This window comes from Falco peregrinus, chromosome 6 (genome assembly GCF_023634155.1).
Source record: "Falco peregrinus isolate bFalPer1 chromosome 6, bFalPer1.pri, whole genome shotgun sequence".
NCBI lineage: Eukaryota > Metazoa > Chordata > Aves > Falconiformes > Falconidae > Falco > Falco peregrinus.
This window is the reverse complement of record NC_073726.1, coordinates 71,735,417-71,746,865: the sequence shown is the minus strand read 5'-3', so window position 1 is coordinate 71,746,865 and position 11,449 is coordinate 71,735,417. Positions and strand designations below refer to the sequence as shown.

General features: G+C 44.2%; 1 protein-coding gene across 8 annotated transcripts in view; it reads left to right on the top strand.

Annotated features, from left to right (window-relative positions):
• The first annotated feature begins 228 nt into the window (after positions 1–228).
• The window catches only part of EPS8 (epidermal growth factor receptor pathway substrate 8), a 141,070-nt gene continuing 129,849 nt past the window's right edge, over positions 229–11,449 (top strand). For 4 of the 8 annotated variants that reach the window (XM_055807886.1, XM_055807880.1, XM_055807879.1 and 1 more), the window contains exon 1: positions 1,122–1,337. The gene's annotated coding sequence lies outside the window, so the exon portion shown is untranslated. Of the gene's footprint in view, positions 249–638; positions 791–1,121; positions 1,338–11,449 lie in introns of those variants that run through there. The other 4 variants (XM_055807887.1, XM_055807888.1, XM_055807881.1 and 1 more) reach the window with 3 other exon arrangements.

Genomic DNA, 11,449 nt, shown 5'->3' with positions numbered 1-11,449 from the left:
CATTTCTTGGAACTGAGTGGAAATTTCAGCAAGCAGCTGCTCTTTCATTAGTTTATACTTTTCCTCTGCGGGTCTCTCGAAGAGGGCCTGCAGTCACAGAAACTTGGTAGCATAAAGGACCTGTTGGTATGTTTGGGGAACTGTGGCTCAGTCCTGGAATGCCTTTGTGTTTGGTCTAGATCTGATTTTGATCTTTGTGAGGAATCCTGGTGAAGCCTGGAGGGAGACTTGGGAACATAATTAAGCAGGTTTGTAAAGTCTTTCAGGATTGGCAATGCAATCCTATCAAAAATCGGGAACGGAACCTCAAAGTCAGATGAGCTATGTACTACCTGAAGGGGGGTGGGGGGTGTGTGTCTTCTCATCTGTCCGATGCTGTTGAAAGACTGATGTTTTCTAGCTTTCCTCTGGAGTCACAAAAGACAAAAACTGATTTGAAAGTGAAAGCAGTGAAAGCAGTGAAAACTGACATTCTCAGGGAACACGGTAGTTTTAGGAGTGGAAGTGGCCCAATGCAGATATCTGACCGTTGCAACAGGACTTTGGCTACCTGTAAGCATGCCAGCAGTGTGTGTGTGCTTGGGGCTGTTCCCCTGTGCCCGAGTGAGAGCCACGTGTAAGTTGTCAGGGAAAGGAGGAATGCGGTGCCAGATGGAAACAACATAAACAGCTGGGAGATTTCAGCTGGGATTTCGAGTGAGGACGGGGGACTTTTGTTCTCGTAGCCCGCTCATTCCAAAGGTGGTTTAGATACATCTGCTTCTTCGGGGAATTTTGCTTTGGAGTCTTGGTAGGTTTTGTGTGTGGCTTCCCCCGACCGCCCCCCCCCCCCCCCTTCTTTTTTTTTCTGATGAAGGCTTACGATTCCATTAAACAACTCCCCTATTTCAGCCCAGCTCCGGGGAGCTGCTCGCAGTACCTTTGCCTTTTGTGAGCGCCCTGTAAACCGCGCCAGGGAGCGGGCGGCGAGGCGGGGCGGCCCGGCAGCGGGCACAGCCCGCATGGCGCCGGGGGCAACGGGGGCTCCGGGGCGCTCCCCGCTGTCCCGCCGCGGGCCCGCCCCGGCCGCGGGCTGGGGCTGGGGCCGGGGCGGGGCGGCGGGCCGGCAGAGGGAGCTGCGCTCCGCTCCGCCGCTGCTCCCGGTGACCGGCGCCCTGCCCGCGCCTCTCCGACACTTTGTTGGCGGCGCGGAGCGGCGACCCCGCGCCCGCCCTGCCCGGAGCCCGGCGGCGGCGGGGAGCCCCGGGGCCCCGCGCGGAGCCCTGCGGCCGCGGCCCCCCCCCCCGCCCTGCGCCGGAGCTGCGCGGCGCGCCCGCGGCAGGAGGACGCCCGGGAAGGTAAGGGGCTGCCGGGCGGGGTTTCCCCCGGTCGCCGACCCCCCATTTTGTTCCGCGACCCTCAAAGCCGCCCGGGCAACCGCCCGGCTTGGTAACGTGGCGAGCTGCGGGGCACGAACCCCAGCCTCCCGGCGGGGCGGGCGCTGCCGCCGCCCTCCGCCCGGGCAGGGGCCGCTGGAAAACTCCCTGCCGGGCCCCCGGCTGCGCCCGGCGCTCCCGCGGCGGCCGGGGACGGCGCCCGCTGCCGCAGCCTTTCCCTGCGCCCCGGCTTTACACAGGGGCAGCTCGCCGTGCGTGCACGCCCGTGTGTGAGTGTAGGTGCACGTATCTTCTGCTCGCCCCCCCCGCGGTAAGGCGAGCCGCCGCCGCCACACCTGCTCGCACCGTGCCCGCCGGGCTCCCCACCGGCAGCGCGGCGCGGCCCCCGGGGGCGGCCCGCTGAGCGTCCCTGCCGCTGCCCAGCGTCCCTGCCTGTGCCTTCGGCCGCATCCTCCTCCTCCCCCCCCCCCCCCCCCCCCCCACCTTCTACCAGGTGACTTAGCTTGCTGTCCTTATTGTGGTTTTTCTTTCCCCGGTGGTGAAGCTAGCTTTTCCAATGGCTGTATTGCTGGGAGCTGGCAAAGGGCCGCTGTCAGGTGGGACAATCCTGTTGCGTGCCCGGGTTTTTTCGGTGCTCTGACCTGCTGTATTCCATCTCCTCGACTGCTCAGCCCTTTCCATCTATCTGCTAACTTTCCCAGGTGTTCTTCCTCTCTCTGCCCCCCCTGCCCCCTCTCATCCCCATGACACGCGCTCCCTTCTGCATCACACCACTGTGTGAAGGATGACCTGGGCGCACGGTGGAAAAGAGGTTTGTGGTATTTTGCAGCATGATCTAAGGTGCCCCTGTCCCGTCCCCCCCCTCCCCCCCAAGCTCAGCAGGTCCGCATAGTATCCATGTGAAGCAAGGCATTGCAGCTTCCACTAAATCAGTTTCAAGCCAGCTAGGAGTGGGCAACAGAAGGGTGGAGCAAGTTTTTCCGAAGGATGTTGTTTGCGAACCAACCCTCCCACTCAAAAACTGTGCCTTGCCTTGGCTGGTGGGTTTTGTACCCTGCAGAGTTATAGACATGCAGCAGTATGACCTTTGGTGGAGTCTGCTTTGTTTACTTAAAATGAAGTACTGAAGATAAAAGTATTACTGCTCTGCGTTGTGTCTGATGAAATATTAACCAAATGATGGATCTCGCGTGTCTTTCTGGTATAGATCGTGTTTTCATTGTGCCTCTCCTTCATCATCAAAATATGGTCCTCCTCCCTTCCTTTTGGCCATCTTCTCGTTTATGATTGTGCAATGTCTATATGTCAGCTACAAAAGTTGCTTATGTGGGACAATATAAAAATGACCATTTTCGTTGTTAGCAACTGGAAATACTGAATCAGCATTGTGTGACCCGTCTGCTTTCTGTGGAGTACCCATGGAAATGCTGCAGCCCTTGCCCTCTGAGAAGTGGTCCTCCCCGAGGCCAGGCTTCAAATGGGTTGGTGGTTTGCTCTCGGTGAGCGGTGGGGACTGTGAGGAGCTTACAGGCTTTCCAGGGTGTAAGGGAGACGCAGCATATCTCGTGTTGATTCACAGTGAGCGTAGCATTATTTGCATATGGGTACTGTCAGGTAATGAGATACTGTGCTCAAGGCTCTACGGAAGCAGGTCGGAGCTGCTGCTTGCTTTTTACTGGGGGAGACTGGAAATGTAAGTGGCTTTGGAGTTTAATTGTTCAACTAGCTTTTATCATCAGATACTCATAATGGTTGCGGTATGGTGTTATGCCTTCTGGTAGCTCAGAATGAATATTTCTGATTGCGTGTAATTTTGAAAGCAGCCGAAGTATCCCATTAGACTTAATTGGAGGTAGGTAACACCCCACAAGCAACAACACCCAATAGTGATTAGGTGCTGGGTTATATATAGGAATAATAGAGAGGACAGGATTGATCTAAAGATACTTACTTCTGCTGTGAAATGCACAGATGGAAAAAAAATACAGAAGGTTTCCACTTGGTGACAACTGAATTCATAAAATATGATTGATTTTCTTTCTGTCCATAGTCTAGCTGTAAATGGCAAATCAGTCACATTAATTGCTGCATTTTTTTCCCCTGCAGGTGAAAGCTTATTAAAATCTAAATATCTGAAGTCAAATAATTGGTGCCCTAAGGGTCAAAGTAGATTAAGTATATAAGAACTTTCACTTCAGCTAATACAGTGAGATAACAGAAGACTTCAATCCACACAATGAAAACTGCGCCAATAAACTGCTTACTAACTTTGATTTCAGTGTCTAGCACTTGTTGCTTTTATACTTTTAATTACAATTCCTGCATCACACTGTCTTCTCAAATGGTGAATGGTCAAAGGTACAAGATTTTCTTCAAGACACAGCTTTCAGCTGTAACAGACAGAAAAATGGAGCCCTTTGGTCTGTGACCCCTCCAGACTCTTCTCTCTCTGCTGCGGGGCTGGTGGCCAGAAAGAAAAGACATTTAACACCACAGAGCTGTGTTGCTTATGGTACAGTGTGTGTGGCCCAAACCCATCATCTCTGTTCAAAGAGAATTGGAAAGGTACTTTGCTTGCGTGTATGTTTTCCACATGTGGACAGGTCTGTTTCTCGTGTGTCGTTTGAAACCAGGTTTTCTTCTTGCTTCCTTACTTAACAGCATCTGAATCTGTGTCCCCTTTGTCCATAGGGATTCAGAGTTTTCATCATTCTAGTCCTGAGCTGGGTTCCCAAGGAGGCTAATCAACATCATGCTTAGATGGCTTTGAATTCATTTTGAAGCCACAGTATTTGTTTTGTGGTACAGGGAGCAGCATGATGGCTGAGATAAAGTTTTAGCAGGTATTGTGTAAATATGGCCTTACTATGAGGAAAAAAATGTAAGTCACCAAAAATACCATTGGTAACTAAACTAATAGTGTAGTTTATATATATTTAATTTTCACACTGAAAAGAAAAAAAGAAAAAAAAAAAGGACTAAGAGGCAAATTTCTGGTTTTCAGTGCTAGTTCTCTAGTTTTTTCCGGTATTAAATGCTTTGTGTTACAGAAACCAGAATTCGTGCTTTCAGAGAGGAATGTAACTGCTGCTGTTTTATCTCAACTACAGAGTTAGATTCTGATTCATCCATTAATTTATTCATCCAACACATCAAATTTATCATAGGTTTATACAGATCTTGATTTCACCCCGATACCTAGGAATTTCAGTTTCCCACCCTAGATCTCATTTTGCCGGGAACTTCAGCTGTTACTGCAGTCCTGAGTGACTACTGGGTTTCTCCATGTTGTGCCCTTAAACGAACTTAGTTATAATTTGAAGTTTCATCTAAGTCGGTGAGGCTATTTGGTGTCTGTGTGTAGAAAAACATTTGCGTAACTGTTTACAAAACAGAGCTCTTCGTTCACTGAAACGGAAAGGTAAGACAAGGTGTCTTTTTTTGTGTTTTTGCTCGGCGATCCTACGTAATTCTCTTTGCTGCCTGGTGAGGTTAGTCACAGCCTTCTTCGAAAGGTCATGATGATGTGGGAAGAAGCAACCTTCGCATCTGTTTCGTGGGGAGGGATTTTTTTGGTGTTTGTTTTTAATTGTGTCATGGACACTGGGGAGATAAAAAATGAATCAGTTACAAATGGAAATGTTGTTAGCATTAGCTTTTGGGGGCCCTGTTTTCATTTTGAGCTGTGACCATGAGACCACAATCAGTAACACGTGCCTTTGATTTTATTCTGTAATGTCAGTTTTAGTAAAATCTTTAAATATTGGCCAACTCAGGGCCTTGAATGCTACTAGTTGAACGCTTCCAGTCCTTTCTTCCTTTCCTCTCTATGCCAGTGTCTCAGTAATTAAAGTTACTCATGCTGTGAATCTCCACAGGATTAAGATCTGAAGTGGCAATAGCAAATTACAAATTACTTTCTTTGCATTTATTACCTTTTGTCTCTTTCTGAATAGACTTCAGCAACCTTATGCATTCTGGATAGACAAAGATAGCAGATGTCTCTAGCTTCAAAGATGCAGGGTTAGTATTTTCCGTGGAATTTTGTACATCTCTCCTTATATTAACCGTTTCTGTGGGGTTTTCTGTTGTGTCGCTTTCTAATGCATAACACGCATCTTCATTACTGATCAAGTGACAGGGGATTTATGGTCAAAGCTTCACTCAAGCTGGCATTTGGACCAACTATGGGAACTGCTGTGTTCTCTGTAAAACTACAGAGGAGAAAAACAATGCTGCAGGAATCCCAACCTGTATAAAACTCTGGGTTGTGAAATGATGAATCCCTTGTCCTCTAATACTGTGAAACCTTTGAGTATTTCATCATTTAGAATAAACCTCACTGTTTTCAAAATGGTATCTGTTGAGTGAGAGTAAGTGTTACAGATGCTCGGTAACATCAAGTAGGGCTTTTTGTTTGTTTTTTCTAAGAATGCGATGAGTTTAGGTGAGATAGAGGATTTATCTTTTAATAATCCAGAATTCTACCGCTTATGGATTTTCTGGATTTTATAGATTACCACTGCAGGTAAGGGAACATCTGACTTCTTTCAAGCCTTCTATGAGTGTAGAGGAGCTGTAATGAGCTGACTTAATTGTGAAGGTGCTATAGCTAGCTGGTTCTTGGGGCAGGGGGCTGGAATTTGCTGTAGCTGGATGCTTCAGGCTTAACCTAGTGCAAGAGTATCACTGTGAGCCTTAATGTCTATAGCTCAGGAATGTTTGTAACTGGAAAATAAAGGGGTGACTCATGGGAATTTGTTTCTATTTGATTTCTGCTCCTGCATAAAAAAGCATTTTTAAAGATTTGACCCAAGTAGAAAAGCAGGCACTGGGCTTACTGCTTCTCCGGAGCGTCAGTACTCCCTTCTCCTCCCCCTTGCATTCCAGAAATGGCCTCAAGTGCGAACAAAAGCTGAAAGTGAGATGCTGGCAGTACCTTTTTGCTGTTTATTAGTATACATCCAGACCCATTAGGAAAGGGAAATTTATATTTAACATACCTCCCAAATCAGCTGCATAAAACTTGATCTAAAAAACATGAAAAACACATGAGATCACAGAAGTCCATTTGCTTTTCAGTACTTGCAGATGCATGGTGAGATACAAGATTATCCCAATTTTATCAGTGTTTAGGTAGAATTTGATGTTAGCTGCTGTTTGTTCGATTAATGCTCCTAGTGATTTGTCTTTCACCTGAAAGGTGAACTTTGGTTAATGAGCACTTTCTTTCTGGGGTGGTTGAGAGGGCTTGATGTTAATTCACCCCCCTGAATGCGCCTTTCATGAAGGCTGAGGACTCTGCTCTTTGTACTGATATACTCTTCCTTCCTTAGGTGCCGCTGTTCTTTTTGATTGTTTACACAGTGTGTCTGAGGTGTTGTCTTCTATGTTTCCTGAGTCAAAGATCTCTTTGTTTCCAGCGTAGAATATAATTTGGAGTAATCAGCCTTGAGAAAACTTTCTTTTTCTGATCCATAAGAGGTTTAACACTTGGTGTTTCAGGGAGTTAGGTATCTGGTTGACGCAAGGATTCATTAAGAGTTCAGTGCCTGTAAGAATCCCAGTCTACGTCATAATTTAAAAAAAAAAAATATCTTGAATGGGCAGTTCTATAACTCTGAGCGTGTTAATGTGAGACCTTTGTACAAAGAGCGAGACATTCATCTTGCATGTTGAGTTCCTCACTGTAACTGAGTGCATATGACAATGATATAGCAAGGGCTATGCAATGAAATTGAGGTACGTCGTAAGGACTTTGTGATATCAACTTGGAATAAAACTCAGCTTGACGATCCTCTGTGCCATTTTAAAAATGGTATGGAAAAGTCAGTCATTTATAGATGTGCCCCTAAAGTAATTTTCAGCTTTGCACACATGTCTTGAGAAACCAATGAATGCATTATACTGCCTTTGCCTGAAGATATAAATACAGACCTATGTTTCACAGTCAGAATTGGGTGTCAGGCTGTGTATTTCAATACATGTTTTTCTTCTTGCACTTCAGTGTCGTCTCAGGCTCACTTTTCCCAGAGCGGTATTACTTATTCTCTTTTCCACTTCTAGAATAATTTATTGCTTTGCAATTCTTCCCATGCTCTGAGAACCTTAGTGTAATGTTTCATCTCCTCTGTTTCCTTCTCTTCGTGTATTTAAGGATGAAGAATCATCCAGGGGTGAGGGCAGAGGGCTGGGAGGTAGGAGGGTGGAGTCGGTTCCTATTTTAGCTGTAAACTTCGTTATGGCTAATAAATCTGGGCTAACTGGTAATTAGCCTCTTAGTGCTATCTCATGTACAGAGGGCAAGACAGAGTGAGGAATCTGGTCTTTGTACCTTAGTGTCCATCTGTGTGACGAATGTCCTACTACTGCTGAGGAACAAACACAGCTTCTCCATTGCTGTCACTGTCTCCCTTCTCATGGCTGCTTCAGTGCTAAAGCACTGCTGCATTTTGAGCCTTACCTTCAGCTTTGGTCTCAGTTTTTCTCCCTGATCAACTTGGCCCCTGGGTGAGCTCTTAATGTTTTCCTTCCTTCTCCACTTGCCTGAGTCGTGTTTCTCCACCACCTTCCATGTTGTGGTCAGTCCTACTCTTGAGTCTTGATGTAAGTTTAGTCTCCTGGGTTTTTTTTCTTTCTGTTTATTTATCCCTAAGTTTTACCTACCCTTTTTTTTTTTTCTTCACTCTTCGGTTGCACATAGTGCTCTGTGTCCAGCTTTGCAGAATGCACTTCGTGCTACTGCTTGTGGTAAAGCTTTTTGTTCCAAAATGGCTCTTTTCCCCTTTTTGTGACATCGGTCTTTATTTCAGTGTCTTCTGAAATGCATTTCAAATCCATTGATCTCAGTGGGACATATCCTATGTGAAATTACATGGATAGTCGAATCTTTGTCTCTAAAGGTTTAACACAGTGTATTTTGTCTAGGCAATAATTCTAAGCTCACTTCAAGCAGTTCTAGAACTCAAGACCTGAATAGGAGGTGTTTGAGTGTGTGTAGGCATTTGTTTTCCCTGTGTGAGCGAGGTGTCTAATATACACACAAAAAGTCAGTCTTACTGTCTTTAATGTCTTACTGAATATGAATGCAAGATATTCTCAGAAGTGCCTTCAATACGGGGTGGCATTTGTTCCTTTCTGCTTAGAATGTACAATTTTTCTCACTTTTTATATTAAAGCTAAATGTTGACATGCAAGAAAAAGAAGTGTTCATATATTTCTTAAATAGTGACAGAGCAGAACATAGCCCCGGCGGAGAAGCAAGCTGCTGTTGAGGCCCAGTTTTGGTGGAGAGCGATGGAAGTTGGGTTTGTGCAGCTTACCAACAGTTTGGCTTTTTCAGAGGGGCTCAGGCTTCCAGGTGGGGGTTTTGGCAGGTGAGAGGGTCCTGCTGGCCTGTGCAGGCCAGCGTGGTGTGCTCCGCCGTGGCGAGAGCTGGATGGAGCAGCTGGCGGCACTGAGCTCATCTTCCCAGGGAAAGTGTTTGCTGACTCTTCTGGAGGGGGTGGACGCACAGAGCATGAGAGTTTATGTCCCATCGGATTCTTTGGGTATTTTAAGCTGTACTTTTAGAACTCTGAGTTGTCCAGAGAGATCTCAGTTCCTTTTTTTAAAATTATCTACAGATCTTGATTTTGGGGACAGCTGTTTTGTCTCTTTGCCTTAGTTTTCCTATTCATAAACAAAAAATGTATGTTTCTCAGGACTGTGTGAGGCTTAATTAGCAAATGTTTGTTTCTACAGCTTTTGAAAATATAAAGCACCCTATAAATGCTAAGTAGTATTATTATTACTATTACTACTACTACTATTATTATTATTCTTACCACCAGCTGCTTTGTTGTAATTGCAGTAGTAAAAGTTTCAGTGCTGGTGGTTGTGGTATCATTGCTGTAGACAGAGTTTTCATGAACACTGGAGACATTGAGGGTGGTGGTAAAAGTGATGGTGCAGACCATACCAAGGTACAATGTGTGGGAGAGCTGAGCTGAGAGAATCTGTGCTTCCAGCTAGGAAATATTTGTGAAGGTTGTCTTAAAAAAACAAAAACAAACAAAAAAACCCCCCAAAACCCAAAAAACCCCAAAACCCTCTCTTGCAGTATGCCAGCATTTACAAGTCACAGGTGTGTAAGAGAAGGGATCTTTTAGAGATGATTGATAATTGGTAGTATAGGAAAAGAGACGTGGTATAAATCACAATTACCCTTTAGGATTTTTTTTTTTTTAGGTCTACTTTTGTAAAACATCCATGCCTTAATGCTGAGCTATTTTTATTAATGTTCTTGTGCTTATCTCACATAGCCAGCTTGTTAAAAGAGGATATGAGCACTTTTTAAGCCTCTGACTTATAAATTGTGAGAAAGAGAAAGGAAGATTGATTCCAACAGGCTTGAAGGTAGACTCATTTCTCTTCGAGTTAGCAAAATGAGAAAGGGGGGAAAATTAAACTGAAGACTTAGAGGGCCAATCAGTTTTAGCCAGGTAGAAAATCATTAAATTTAGCTTTAATGTACAATTAAATTGTAAAACTTTAACCTGAAAGAAAATAATTGCAGGGGAATTCTGTTTTGGTAAACGGATGATAATATCTCCAAGTCATTTCTGCCTGAAGTAATAAGGGTAAGAAAAAAATAAAGTAATAAGAAAAGAACACTGAGGGGGAACAATTATTTTGCTAACATCTCCTGAGGATCTGAGGGAGTTACTCGGTCACATTATAAGAAGAATATTGTGTTGCTGGAATGTTGGAGAGGATTGATAATAATTGTGCTTTGAAGAAAACTTCTCTGTTCTTTTTACTGTAAACATCTGAGATAAGATGGAAAAAGTTGGAAGAGCACAACACCTTCTGTGAGTTCTTTCAGCATTCTTAACTGCTTGTTGTGAGACCTCAGTTTGAACATTGTTGTTAGGTATTTCTGGTGATTTTTAGAGGGTTCTGGTTTACTAAGTCAGGCTGTCAAACTGCCTATAACAAGTGATCTGTTTCGTAGTGTTTCTTAGTATCTAGTATAATGCTTATTTAAATTGCTAGGGATGTCTCCTGTTGGCTTCTGGATCAGTTCTAATTATGAAGACTTGAATCAGTTAACATGTTAGATCGCATGAATCTGGATCATGGCCGGCATGATTTTCTGGTGGCTGCACTACAAGGGCTTCTAAAATAGAAATGATACAAAGCAGGGAACTGATTCAGTCTTCTATGATTACGTGTAAGCAAATTTTCAGACAACTTTGAACATCATTAAACAGCAGGAAGAAAAGCACCAGCCGCCTTTTTCTTTTTTCTTGGTGGTGTTTTTTTTTGTTTGTGTGTTTTTTTTGTTTTTTTTTTTTACTTTTAGAGAAATCCTATTTTAAAAACAGCTATGAAGTGTATAACCACAAAGTCCTTCTGCATAGAAACAAAGCCATTGAAACACACAGAGTTAGATAGCATAACCCTGAAGCTCGTGTGGAGATGTCCTAAGTGCTGGATAGTAGGTTCAGAAAATGTTGCTTTAGCTGCTCAAAATAGTTTCAGTAGCAAAGTGGAAGACAATTCATAGTGTTGTATTAAAGCTGTTCTCTATTGTGTGAGACTGGTGGCACCTCGCTTTGGATGAAAGTCGTGGGTTTTCTTGAGGGCTGTGGGGAAAAAGAAACTATTTTGTGTTCCCTACATATAGCAGTACAACAATTTGATAGGAATTCTTTTTTCTGTTATCTTAAACTGTAACATACAGTAGTATAATAGCTGTCTTTTGAAGTACAGAAAATCTGCCTAAGGGGCCATAATTTAAAGCATAATATGAAATACTGTTTTAATAAGGTTTTCTCCTTGCACATTTTAAGTGCAAGGAAATGTGTGTGTTGAAACCTTGTGAGTCCTCCGTTTGCACAAAGTATTTGGCTCATTCTCTAACTGTCAAGGAATTAATGGTGTGCTTCAATGAGATCTTGCATTACTAGACTGTAATTATTTTTATAAGAGATTCTACACTGTATTTGATGGTGCTTTATGAATTATCATAATAAATAAAATGAAATTGCTGTTGTGAAAACATATGAGCAAAGTAATCTGATTCCTGT